This window comes from Gymnogyps californianus, chromosome 6 (assembly GCF_018139145.2).
Source record: "Gymnogyps californianus isolate 813 chromosome 6, ASM1813914v2, whole genome shotgun sequence".
NCBI lineage: Eukaryota > Metazoa > Chordata > Aves > Accipitriformes > Cathartidae > Gymnogyps > Gymnogyps californianus.
The window spans coordinates 28,645,374-28,659,362 of NC_059476.1; the positions used below are offsets into that span (position 1 = coordinate 28,645,374).

Here is a 13,989-nt window from a genome sequence, read left to right on the forward strand (position 1 = left end):
CCGTTAACTTCTACACAGATTTGAGAATAAAGTGTGGTTAAAGACCTTCCACTTGTCTTTGAGACAATGAGAAACAAACTAGAATTCTAACTTACCTGATGGTTTAAAGAGTCGGCTGATGTAAAAGGAAACTAATGAACTGTGATGTTATTTTGGTAAGAATTAGAGTGAATCAGATCATAAGCACATATGGCTTTTCCTATGATCTCTTATGAGTTTCCCTACTTTTGATTGCTGAGGGCAAGTGTTTTTAAACTGTAAGTCCTGTAAATATTCTGTATTCTCAGCAGCAAAGTAATTAACTAGAAAAATCTAGAAAATTATGACCTAATGTCCCATTTTCCCTTTAGTGCATATCCAGGGCCCATTAAAACCAGTTTCTCAAGAATTAGGCCAATCCAGTTTGTGTCTTAAGTTTGATCTGAAAAGCAAATATTACTGTTTTATTTGAATGATGAAATTTATTTTTTAAAATAAAAAAAAAGAAAAAAGTCAAGAAGATATCCTTTAAATACACTCATTCATTCAACTAGTGAACATTTTATTTTAACATATATTGATTTAAGAAAAGAAGAAAGAGCCTTTGGTGAGGAAAGTTATGACGTTTCCTTACTTACATTCTGTACCAGCTGTACGCGTACTCTTTTACACATGGAGAGAGAAAGGTTGTGCTTCCAAATCTAAAGATATTTACTGCAATTATAATCTTGGTAGAAAATCAACTAGATACCAAAGGAGTTCCTTATAATTATTTTGTTTAAACTTTATCTTCTAACATGTTTTTCTATGCAACTAAACTGAAACTTATTTGTGCACATGTCTAGACTGTAGCCTTCAATGCCCCTATAAAAATTAGTTTTAATACTATCTCTGTTTCCAGTATTGCTGGTTCACATAACAATTTATGCTCTTTATAAATTACATAATTTTTGTTATTGCAGCATCATATTGATAAATAGATTTGCCTGGATTTTAAAATGCTCAAATTTTGCTTGAGAAGTTAAGAAATCATAGTAATGTTTATTATTTAACCATTTCCCAAGAATTTATCAGACATTTTGCAGATGCAGAGCAAAACTGCTCCTTGCCTCAAATATCTTGTAAGTTAGGTAACTTTATTTTCAGATGTAAGCTTCTCAGAAAACGTTGAAATTGTTTTTCCAAAATAAAGCATTTTAAACTTGTGTTGCAAATTCAGTTAAGGGCTTTCTCAGAGCTAGCTGATTTCTGATAGTAGAATTATTTCTAGCATGAGTTCAAAAAAATGGGGAGGCACAGGACCATGTGCAGTTTTGGTTGCTTTTTTTAGGTTTTATCATATTATCCATTTGGGTAGCACTTTTATTCAGGTGGTCAACAGGGCCTGTTGAGCCTTTGTTGATGGTTTAATATATGTATTTATTGTATCATCCTTGCATTCCGTGAGTTTTCCTCCTTGAAGGGCAGAGAGAGTCAAACTCCAGCAGTTTTACATGAAGACCCAATATATGTGAGAAGTCAGATAGAGGAGAGAGGCGTGTGGACTCTCACCAAGATACTCATTTTTTGTTGTTGCAGTGATTCATGGGTCTGTCTGATCTCGCCCTTTTAGAGTACATGTCATTAATGAACATTGTCATGACACAAAATCAAAGCTAATTTCATTTTGTAAGGGACATCCACAGCTGTGACTCTTGCTGTAAATATGATCATGTTGTTTTTCTGTCATAGTGATGAGTAGACGTATGTAATGTTAATAAGATAGCATTTCTAGCAATGATAGGTGAGAAACCGTTCAAGCTGTATTGTGTAAAGCTTAGAGTTTATATAAATAGGCCAATAGAGATATTTCTAGCTATTCATCATATTAAGACAGTTCACAAATCAGGTGCAGTGTTCTTTGCTTAATTTGAAACTGTTGGATTAGGTATTTGAAAAACCTAAAATCAATATTATGGATCATGAAGGAAGCCTACTATAAAGCTTTTCTGCACCAGAGTAGGATGACAGCTCTGGAACAAAAGTCATGCACAGGATTTATCAGTTCACTTCAGTTATTTTTTCAGTACTCGTAAAATAAAGACACAGTGCTCTATGATTGCCATGTGTCACAACAGCAGCACGAGCAACTGAAAGGTTTAGAGGGAAAGGTCTTGTATCACTGTACTACTCTTGGATAAAACCACTGCTGAAACATGATAGTGGGAATTTATCCCCCCAGTTCTCAAGGTAGTTTATCCATTTCTGAAATCTGCTGTCATCAAGGGACGTATTATTATGTCATAATGTAGACTAGAGAAGGACATGAAGTTAAAAATGAGCAACTACTCCCAGGATCCCACAGTCACAGCTGACCATCAATTTTTCTTTTTTTCTGTGATAAATCTACATGGGAAAGTCTTGCTTTTTCTGTGCAAAACTTGCTCTCACATGCTGCATGACAGTTGTTAACAGTAAGTGATTTAGAGATTAATATAACCCAGACAGTCAAATCTGAATCTAGGGAGATTCGCCGAGTTCTTTCACTGGTGCTTTTTGAGGACTAGTCTTGAACTCGTACCTAAATTAGGGTGCTTGGACTCTTCTCTAATGGAAGCAAATCCATTTTTGCTGCTTTATTTCTTGAAGATATGATGACTTTATTAATTGTATGTGGTATTGTTTTTCTTGTTCTCTTTGTTTTTATTATTATGATCTCTACTTCTGACCCCACAAATCAATGTGAAATGGCTTGGCACATAGATAGGTCAGCTGTTAACTTTGCATTGTTTTCAACGTGTGTGCATTTTTGGCATATCCACACAGTACTCACCCAAGTCAGAAGGATTTTTTTGGTTCACTCAAGCACCTTAAGGTTTTGTGCCATGATATTGCAATTTTTTGAATAACGATATCAATACTAGCTGAGCCATTCCATATTGTGTCTCTAGAGTAATGCAATCTGTACTAGTGGTGTGATCTCAAGTTTAAGTTTAGGAAGCCAAGATTAGAAGTCTGCTCTGTATTTAAATATTTAATTTTTAACCAAATTGTGACCTGGACACTAAGAGCATATCGCATTAAGGACCACATTTAACTTATTTGAATATTATATGTTTCTACTAAGCATAAGGGCATTTTCAAAAAGGTTTTTTTCCCCAGCACAGAAAATAGCTTACTTTAATTGACATTTAAAAATAGAGGATAATAGAATAGGAAAAAAACCAACAAAAACCCAACAAAAAAACCCAAAACAAAAAAATACCTCCATCACGCCAAAAAACCCTCAAACAACCCAATAGCAACAAAAAACCTAATTTTACCTCTTCATTAAATTAGTCACCTTTTTAGTCCGTTCTTGTGTGCCTTCTCATTTGCAGGTTAGTCGCTGAAATGGAGAACTGTTGGAAACAATTGTTTCTGTTCATTCTCTAATTACAGAACATCTGTCCTCTTCCCTCTCAGTTGCATCCCACCCCAAAGGTTTGATTTCAAAATCATTGTAACCATTCTCAGAACATGAAAGCATATCATTTCAAGAGGTCAATATCAACTATTTCAATCACAACCCCTTCTTATTTTCATGTTACTGCTGCAAATAAAAACTAGCATTAGTCTCCACCCCCCATAAAAAGAAAAAAAGTCTGGAAAGGAAAATTTTTATTGCATTTTTCTGAAACTGATAAAGTTTAGAATTCTCTTATAGAAGCAATCATTAAGGTCTTTTATCTAGACGACATAACAGATGGTTTTGTTAAGCAGTTTCACTTTCTCTTGAATGTCCTATGATCTTGACAAATACGCTGTTGACTACCACGATTAAAGAGAAACAAAATAACTATTCAACTTCCAATATAAATAGGCTGCAATTATCTAGTAAGTTTATGAGATCTAAAAAATTAATATTAAAGCAGATGTTCTGGATCTGTGGTTTGTAGTTCTGAGGTTGCAATTTTAGTGTCGATTGAAATTCACTCTTGATTTTTAAGTGATTAAGGATTGGTTTTATAAGTCTAAGCTTTCAAATATGCCTAACAGATAACAGACTAGGAAGAAAGAATGATAAGCTAATGAGTGGCAGGTATAATGGTGTACAGAATCCTTCAACTTTCAAAAGCAGGTTTAAAAGTATGGTAGATGATGAAATGTGAAGGCAGAGTAACATCATGTAACTTTTTCAGCTCTGTACTGACCCTGTTCTATTAGACCAGCTTTTGGAAACTCTTAAATTTTAAGACTAGCTCTAATCATGATTAGTGTTCATCTCAGGATAGATGCATTACCCCTCTTTGCATGTTTCTGTCTATAAACAGTGAGGATGCAAACTGGGAAACTGGGAGGCACAGTATAGTTACCGTGTACAGGCACCTCAGTGGAGAAAGAAATGCCCATCTCTCCCCCTACAGCTTGAGCTCTGTCCGTGCATACCACCACCATCAAGCAGTGCTCTCAGTAAAATCAGAGTGGTTTTCTCTGTCTTTTATTGTGTTTAGTAGTTAGTGTTTGGGCAGATACTCATGAGAAAGTTTAATATATTGCCACTGTTAATCCTCATTTCTAAGGCCATCTTTAAGTGAGAAGGGGAGATGAGTCCCAATCTTCTAGTGACCTCAGCCTGTATTCTACAGGAATCATTCCCATTTGTCACAGCATGGTACCTAGATATGGGCATTCTCCAGATTCCCTGGTCTTCCTTTCCCATCTGATTCATGTTTTGGAGATTACCCTTGCTACTCATCAGAGCTTGATGACAATTTTGAGAGAGAATTGGGGAAAAAAAAACAAAACCAAACAAACCATAAACCCAAACCCAGCGAAGTGTATGGAAGGATTTGTATTGCCTTTGGTACACTTTTGGGTGAGACTACAAGCTGCTGCAAATCAACCTTATTTGATTCTTCAGCATTACTGTCCCCCCACAGGACAGGGAGCAGCACGCATGCTGGCTTCCTCTGATGAGGACAACGCACATCGCTCTGCACTGTGCCATTTTTTTCCCCCGGGAACCTGAAGATGAAAATAGAGACCAAGAGCTGCCTATCACCCTCCCGTTCTCCCACATCACTGTGTCGTGACTTAAAGAATAAAGCATGGAGCAAAGCAGCTCTGGCAGTTTCCAGCAAGCTGCCAGAGCTGCTGCAAGCAGCATGCAGCTCCACGTGCAGTAAATCCACTTGCACAGGCTCCTGGCTGAGACGGTCAGCCTGCTCCTGGGAGCCTGGCTAGCAGCTCCACCTTTATGCACAGCTATAAATTGTTCCAGAAACAATTTCCAAGTCACTTCCATTTTCATTTGGGAAATATTGACTATTCAAAATGATTTTTATTTAATATTTTCCCTTCCTCCTTGTTCACTTTGCATGGTGTAAAGGTGAATTAAGAAGTTTCAGTTCTAGCTAGCCTAAAGCATGTAGTTTTCTGTTTGAGGCGCTGCCTGCGATGAGCCAAATCCAGATTGCTTGTTGATACTGAAGCTTGAACTTCAGAGGAAACAATTACCCTTGTTAAAAGAACTCTGTTTAATGTACAGTGCATAATGAGAGGACAACAGGGAGGATAATTTCACTTCTTAATGGACTACAATTAAACTTAAAGCCAACTTTTGTCCTCACTTCCACCAGTGTAACACAGGCCAGGATTTTCCTCCTATGAGTGAATGAAATGTGAAAGGTACAGTTCTGCAGCTGCTTTGTTTTTGTGGAAAGTTTCCTGACAGTGAAGTACTGTGCAAGAAGCAGCTGCAGAATCAGGCCCTTTGTACACACGCGCTTGTAGTAATCTTAAAAGAAATAGAATGGGACCAGCAAAATGGCACTTCAGCTCAAAGAAAAATCCAGCGTCTTCCATCTGCTCCCTGCTCTTGCAGCTGCAGTGAATTATGATGTGCTGTCACATTTATAGGGTGATTTCATCAACTGATTTATTTAATTAATTTAGGTTTAACATTGTACAAAGGGTATGTGATAAAGTGGTGTAACTCCTTCCTCAGCTACCACACCAGCCAAGGTTTATTTTAAGTATTCTCTGCCTCACTGTGTCCTCCCTTGTTCTTTTCAAGCAGCAGCCAAGAGAGAGTTTGAAATAGCGGATCGGACCTAAAGCTGCTTAACAGTGCTGCCATGGAGCAGAACTGGCAACTTCAATCTCATGTTATGATGCTAGAGTTAAAACAGCCATATATTCGCTCCACCAAAAAAATATCTATCACACTGATGCATCCCTAGCGACTCTTGAATCCGCACAATGTTTCATGTAGAAGGATGGACGCATTTGTGGTCAGATCGTTACTTGGGGTGTTAACAATTTTAAGAATATGCTTCTTGAATACCCTTCTTGGATATGATCTTGAAACAGTGTAGACTACGCTCTTTTATTTTGTTTGTGTGGAACAATGAAGTCTATGGGTGCTAATAGACAAAATCAGTAGCAATACCAGTCCGTGCTTGTCTTGTGATTTGGTGTCATGCTGGTTGCAAAAATAAGGGACTCTTTCCATGTGATGGCTTCAATAATAATAGTACATTTATATTATGCTAATATCTAATGCAGAGATAGGAAAATTAGGGCATGGGTTTTGGTAGCAGCTGTATGCAGACGTAGGAAGTCATGATTCCTGTGCTGAAAAACTTCACATCAAATAGATAAGTTAATAGAACAGAAGTATTCCAAATTGAATATATTCTGGTATATACATATATATGTGTATGTGTGTGAGAGAGCAAGAGATATTTAATTATGCTTCTTGGCTGGATGGACATAACTCTGAGAATCCAGAGGAAGTCACAGTTTCAAAATTTTTTCTCTTAATGTTTCTCCAGTGCTTGCTTAAAATGGGGGCAAGGGTTATGCTGAGTAAATCCCAGTAAAATACCAAGCACAGTTTAACTAAGTTAATGTAAAGTATCTACATTTGTAACACTTATTTTGTAGTATTGATCATGCTGCAGTTATGAGCCATAAGAATTCAGTGATTCTCATTTATGAGGAAATAAAACCAATTATTTTCAGTAGAGGAGAGAATGCAACCAGTCAAAAAGGACTGAATATTTATTACAATGTGTACATAGAAGTGGTCTGAGGATCTTTTGTGTGCCCGTGAATAATGGACTAGGCTTTATGAAGCCAGAGATGGTAGAAATATTTTGTGTTTCATTTTCATTTGTCTTGCTGTGTTTTTCATAGTCCTGAAAAACATTCAATCTTCTGAACTGTGTTTTGTTGTTTTATTTTCCCATAAATGAATATTTACTAAAAGCATAGCTTATTTCTATGGAGTGAGACCAGAGAAATAAAAAGTTTTTCACTAGTAGCAAAACTGTAAAATAAAAGCTCTGTTAAAAATGTCTGTGCTTCATCTGAAAACCTTCAGTGTTCTGTATTGTTGGCTGTTCTGATTTCATAATATTGGATAAAATCAGTACAAAGGGAAAAATGTTGTTACAGAAACTAGGCTTGTTTCCACAGTGCTAGAATTATGATTGTGACCCTAGAATTCCAGGCAGCATTCAAAAAATAAAATTGAAGCAAAACCCAATAATTTAATGTGTTAGATAATCATAAAAGGAGTCATCACATGGTAGTTGGGAAAAAAATGAGTCAAAAAAGTGTAGGAACTATATCTTAATTTCAGAAATGACCTGGGTAATTAGAAGTTGAGAATGTCATTGAGATACGAAGTCACTTAGACTTTTTGGAAGTTTATTAACTTCATAATCAAAAGGTAGAGATGAGAAGGAAAAACAGCATAGACTGTTCAGTAGTACAGAATCGTGAGCTAAGATCAAATTACACAGAAGATCTATTTTTGTAATAACACCCATTTCTAAATAACTTTTACCTAATGTCTACAGCTAAATGTACATATTTGTGCCACAATCAAATTAATTTGCTTTCTACATCAGTGTAGTTTGTTTTTCTGAGTCAATAAAATTCCCCCCCCCAAAAAAGAGTTTTTGTAATTCTCATGTTGCAACAGAACCACATCTAAAATCAGAGTTGGTTCCCTGTCACTACTGTATAGATTAACTGCTCTTCTTATTGAGCAATTCACCTTTTGATTATCCAATCAATAAGAACACTTACAGCTTGGTATGGATGCTGATGCCTTCCTTCTTCTCTCACTCTTTATTTTCTGTGATTTCTACGCTAGATATCTCTTGTCATGGACCCATGTCCTGGTTCTTCTCCCTAAGGGGGTTATTTTGGCTGCCCTAGCTGAGTGCATGCGAAGTCAAGGATTCATTCTTGTCAAAAAAAATCTCTGGTAAGTGCTTTCAAATCCAAAGCAGCATGCATGTGAGTCAATAGTTATGGGGAAATATAGTAGAAAATATTATGTTTAGCCAGAAATTGTATCTATTAGTGTGGAATGGGGGGGGGGTGATTTTTATGATCATATCACGTTTGGCAGATCCCTTCAGGGCTGTCTTTAGTCTTTTTTCAGTTTTACTTTTTTTCTTTTCTTCTTCTTGCTAGTGTTAAAGTTGAAAACTAGTGCTGCCCACATCACTTCCAGACCAAACTGTGGTTTGCCTAGGAAGTGAAAATGAAATGCTTCTGAATCAGAAGTCTGATCTCCATATGGATTCTCTCAACATTACTAAAAAGCTAACAAAAAAATTATCCCCTCCTGTCAAACTCTGCATGTTTGACTTTCATATCCACTTTTTAAATAGAGAAACATGTATGAACCTGTGAGATCAAGCACTTCACAGAAATCAAGCTAATCCATCAAAAGTCTAACAAATCAATCTTTAAAAATAGCCTCAATACTATCCTTTGGTCCTTAACAAATGTTATACTATTATTACTTTATTATTAACGTGCTTTTACTAGTAGCAATAGTAGTCATCTGAGGTGTCTTCATCAAACTGGACATGATTTGGTAAATGAAGTAATGGTGGGAAATATATTATTGCCCCTAGCCAGCAGAAGAGAGAAGTGGTTAAGAAAAAATGGATTTATTTATCTTTACTTACACTATACAAAATGATCATGAGACTTTTTGTGGACAAATCAAAATGTTGTCTGTTAGACACGCTTACAGATTCCATTTTTTTTACACTAAACCACTGGAGGATCTTACAGAGAAAAAACTCCTTGAAAGATTTCTCTATAGGGTTCATTACTTGCTGTTTGATGGGAAAGGAATAGTAAATTGCTTCCACTTCAAAACGGAATATTAGCATAGCTATTCCAGCAGAAGACTAGGCATATACATAGCTAAGAAAAAAATCTGCAATCACTGCAGTGAATATTACTGAGAATCAGAAAATATTTGAAACCACTGCTCATTCATGAGAGCTAGTATCTAATTAGGTGGCAGATTAAGACCTTGGTCACAGTAAGATCTTCTAAGTTGAAGTAAATGGTGCGATGTGTGCATACTATGGAGCTTCTTGCCAGCCTCCTCTAACGTGCGTTTTGAAGACAAGGTTCTTGTGGATCACTATTTAAGCCCTCTAGTTTGCCTTTTCTAGCAGTACTTATCTCTTTACAATCATCATTTGTGATCATCCTCACCACCCAGGTTAGACTCCCTTTTCTACTCCTAGGATTTTCCTGCCTCGTGTACTCTTTATGGCTGTCTTCCTACTCCTTCTGCATTTTATGCCCCATAGCCTTCCTCTTCAGTGTTTGCCTCTGCACTGTGTGATCACTCCATTTTCTTTCTGCCCTCAAAAATCTCATCTCCTGTATCATGCATTTTAATTCCATGGCTGGTTATATATCAGTGATGAAGGGGCCATCATCTTCCCTGAGAAAAGTACAGCTTTAATGCTCTGTAGCCATCTTGAAATAGTAATATCCTTCTGTGCACTTGCCTAGGCTGTAAGCATGCTGCACTTAAGCAAAAGGAGTCTGTGTATCACATTAATAACAGAAACATGCAGTGACTGTTTTGGTCATTTGAAGCAGATGAACAGGAGACCAGGAGCAAAAATATTCTCTAACCAAAATAAAGAGTAAACACTGTGAAAATTGCAAACTACATAGTATTGGCAACTCTTGAGTATTCCAGCTGTGTAAATCCTTCTACTTGTTTGTCAAGAAAGGCAAAAATACCACTTTGTTTCCAGAGATTCCTGCAGTCTTTTGTCTCTTTTTACTTTCCCTGGCCTTCCTTTGACTTTCATGTTTGAACCTTTGGAAGAGTACAGAATAAAAGTAATCCAAAATTGCTAAGATTTGCCTGGTTTCACATTAAATGATACAAAACCTCTGAGTTCAGCATCATTTGCACCCAAAATCATAAATCTGCTCACAGTCACTCAGCCTGGGATCATGGAGAAAGTTTTTAAAGGGCTCAAATGTAGGTTTCATAATGAAACCTGTCAGCAGGTTTGGATTTTATTACAAACAATTTGTACAGTTCTCTTTCAAAAACATGCATGAAACTGAGAAACTAGTCAAAAGACAAATCACAACTGAATCATGCGGTCACCAGAATAAGGACCTGAATTTTGCCTACTGATCATGGAAAAAAATGCTAGTAATGTTCACCACTGGTCTTTTTTTGGACAGAGCAAGTCATCTTGTGGTGCTCAAGATTAGAATTATGGCAGTCTGTCTAGTCTACCAACACAAAAAAGCTGCCAGATTAAAAGCTTTCAGAAAGTTACCAAACACAGCACATATCTTATGATGTAAAAAGATGCCTAGTCTACCAGAAGGTAATAAATGCACTGTAAGATATCAAATCAGGAGCAGTTATCTGATAACTGAAAGAAGACAGTAGGTTAATGTTAGGTATTAGAGAAATGCCTGCCTATAGAATTATCAGAAGCTATAAAGGCTGGAGTTCGTCTGTCCGAATGTTCATGTCTTTTTGATCAGTATTAAGATGAGCATTGAAGAAAGCATAATTCTAAAGAATTCTATCTGCTAAGAGCCATGCTGCCATTTAAAAAAATTAACTTTTTAATAAAATGACAGGACTCTGAAGGCCAAAATAGCTGATATCTTTTAAAAATGGGGAAATTATTAAACCCATGAATAGAATTTGAGAAATTGTCATGAGACTACAGCATTCTTGCAGACATATCATCCATGCTCAAGATATATGACAGGACTCTGGGCACCTGTGTGTAATATATCTTAAATGGTTTGCTAGAAAGGTCTTGCTAAAAATACTGCTGTCTGTCTTCATAATTGAATGGTTCTAATATGTGCCTTTTAAAATGCTTATGTCCAGAAATTGTAGTAAGGCTACTGTACTTCTAGAAGTTCCTTAAAAGTGAAAAAAAATCAACTATTTTTATGTGATATTGATTAGAACATGATATATTAATTCACAATGTCCTTCTGAATTTTTATTTCTTTAATGAATAAAGGGGATTTCATTTAAGATATTGAATTTATTTTATATTCTTCATGAAACACAGGGAAATGCATTTCTCTTAATGGAGAGTTAACTAGTCTTAAGACTTTACGAGTTTCTTTGAGAAACTGTGTATCTATGCACTATCTTCCAGCCCTTTATATTGGGTGTTTAAGAAAAATATTGGAAGAAGCCATGATGGTCTTAACAGAGAAGCAAAAATCAATAGGCAGCTACTTGGAGTATTGCAGTATGCAGATAAGCAGCTTTGCTAAGTCTGAACTTTGCACAGCAACATCAATACAACTTGTAGAACAATGAACTTCGATACAAATGCTGTGGAGGGAGAGAGGAAAAATGCCTCTTATAAACGAAGCAGTAAAAGGTGTTAATGAATGTTGACAAGAGCCTGCTTGAGTTATTTACTGTGTTCAAATATTTTTGCAAACGAATTCCTAGCAATAACTGCTTCAGAGAAAAAGGCATGGAATTGATGTGGCCTATTTGTGTGAAATGCAACCTTCTACCAATACAAAACTAACACATTGAGAAAGGCTTCATTTCCACAGGGTGTATCAAAAGAATAATAGATTTTTAATTGCGTAGAATTTAAATGTCTGTATACAAAGAAGTACTTTACATGTGATAAATAATATTTCAATGTAAAAGACTTGAAATATTTTGTGCATCATCGCTTCTTAAGTGTATGCTATAAGGATTATATTGGCATGTGTCCTGGATAACTGCATTACACTCATGAGTGGTGAAGACATGAATAAGTTATTGGTTATACTAAAGACAGGATGTGGTGAGGTGTAAGAGTTTTAAGTACCCACTCTTTATGCTTCAAGAAAATAATGCATTGCATACCTGGCTATTTATTCAGCTTTCTCAAATGGAGTAGTGACAATGATCTAGCCTTCAGACTTTCCAAGCACTGAGTGGGGCCGAAATACTAATTCCAGATGTAAAAGAAAAATGCTTCTGTGAAAATTCTAGCTTTGCTGGGAAGGCTGGCTTCTAGGAATTTCTTGGGCAATCCTTTGAAGAGCTTCAAGTGATCATCTGTCCTCATGCCTGTGTCTGGAAGGTCTAATAGTCTGCCAAACTTCTGGTTTCTTATTTTTGGGGAGCATCTGACAGTTGTCTTACTGAGTTTTTCCTGTCTCTTAATATGTATACTGAGGATTAACATAGTGCTGGAGACTATCTGGTTTGGGTCAGTCAAAACAGTTATCAAAATAACTGCTGGCCCCTGAACTAGTCGTTAGAAATTGCGATCAGAAAGCTCTTAGGGTCCTTGCAGCTGCTGCCCCCCTTCTCTGTAACTTGGACTGCACGTATGCTGTTAGGTGAGCGATTGCTCTTTCCCTGCCCTTGCACACCTAAGTCTTTGAACCTTGGCCCCATGGATCCCACCGTGCGCTGGAGCTAGCCTTGACGGCGCTGCAGGAGTTGTTGGTTTGACCTTCCCTAATGTGTACATGGAGGATTTTTAAAAAAATTGTTTATTTATTTTTAGTAAAAGCTGCCCACAAAGTTTTACGTCCAGAAACTGAATCATCTCTGAATAATAAGATTTCTCCTTGTCCTCAAATTCTCCTGCTGCTTTATAATATACGAGTAAATACTAGAGCTTTCTTACTCTTCAAGTCCACTGTCAAAATCACATGAGAAATCAGCCACTGCTTATAATTCCAAAAATTAATTTACATCGTAGGAAGTCCTGGACATTTTGGTAATGACAATATTTAGGTTTAAAATGGATAGCTAGAAAATCTAGGGAAACAGGTTAGAATTAGTCATGAAACAAACAATATATGCATGGGAAGCAATGATCTGGAGAGTACGCATCTTGGTTTGATCCCCAAAGTATTACAGATTCTAACAGAGAAAATGTACCTTCTCGACTGTTACCTAGATCAATTATAAGCAGAAAAAGTAAATATGTTCCTTTTTATGAAAATGTAACAGCTAAATGTTTTTACTGTTTATCTATTTCTACATTTTAAAACTGTGAATATTGCAGTAGTGGGGAAAAAAGTAGAATTTAATGTTGTTCTAATTAAAAATATAACGAAAAGTGACACTTCATTATGGCATAAGCAATTTCAGCTACTCTCATTTAAATGTTCAGAACAATTTAATATCTTGTTTTTAGATAATGGCAACTTTCTAAAGATTGCAGGATTTCGTGCATTGATCTTGGCCCAGTGTGGTGGGTTGGCCCTGGCTGGATGCCAGGTGCCCACCCAAGCCGCTCTATCACTCCCCTCCTCAACTGGACAGGGAAGAGAAAATAAAATGAAAGGCTCGTGGGTCGAGATAAGGACAGAGAGATCACTCACCAATTACCGTCATGGGCAAAACAGACTTGACTTGGGGAAAAATTAGTTTAATTTATTACTTGTCAGATCAGAGCAGGATAATGAGAAATAAAACCAAATCTTAAAAAAACACCTTCCCCCCACCCTTCCCTTCTTCCCAGGCTTAACTTTACTCCCGAGTTTCTCTACCTCCTCCCTGCCTCCCCGAGCGGCGCAGGGGGATGGGGAATGGGGGCTTTGGGTCAGTTCATCACACGTTGTTTCTGCTGCTCCTTCCTCCTCAGGGGGAGGACTCCTCACACTCTTCCCCTGCTCCAGCATGGGGGTCCCTCCCATGGGAGACAGTCCTCCATGAACTTCTCCAATGTGAGTCCTTCCCATGGG

At 36.9% G+C, this 13,989-nt stretch overlaps 1 long non-coding RNA gene across 1 annotated transcript in view; it reads left to right on the forward strand.

The window, feature by feature from the left end:
- The window catches only part of LOC127017545 (uncharacterized), a 166,428-nt gene that overhangs the window by 150,768 nt on the left and 1,671 nt on the right, over positions 1–13,989 (forward strand). The window contains exon 6 of the long non-coding RNA XR_007766614.1: positions 8,108–8,221. This is a non-coding gene — a long non-coding RNA (uncharacterized LOC127017545). The remainder of the gene's footprint in view (positions 1–8,107; positions 8,222–13,989) is intronic.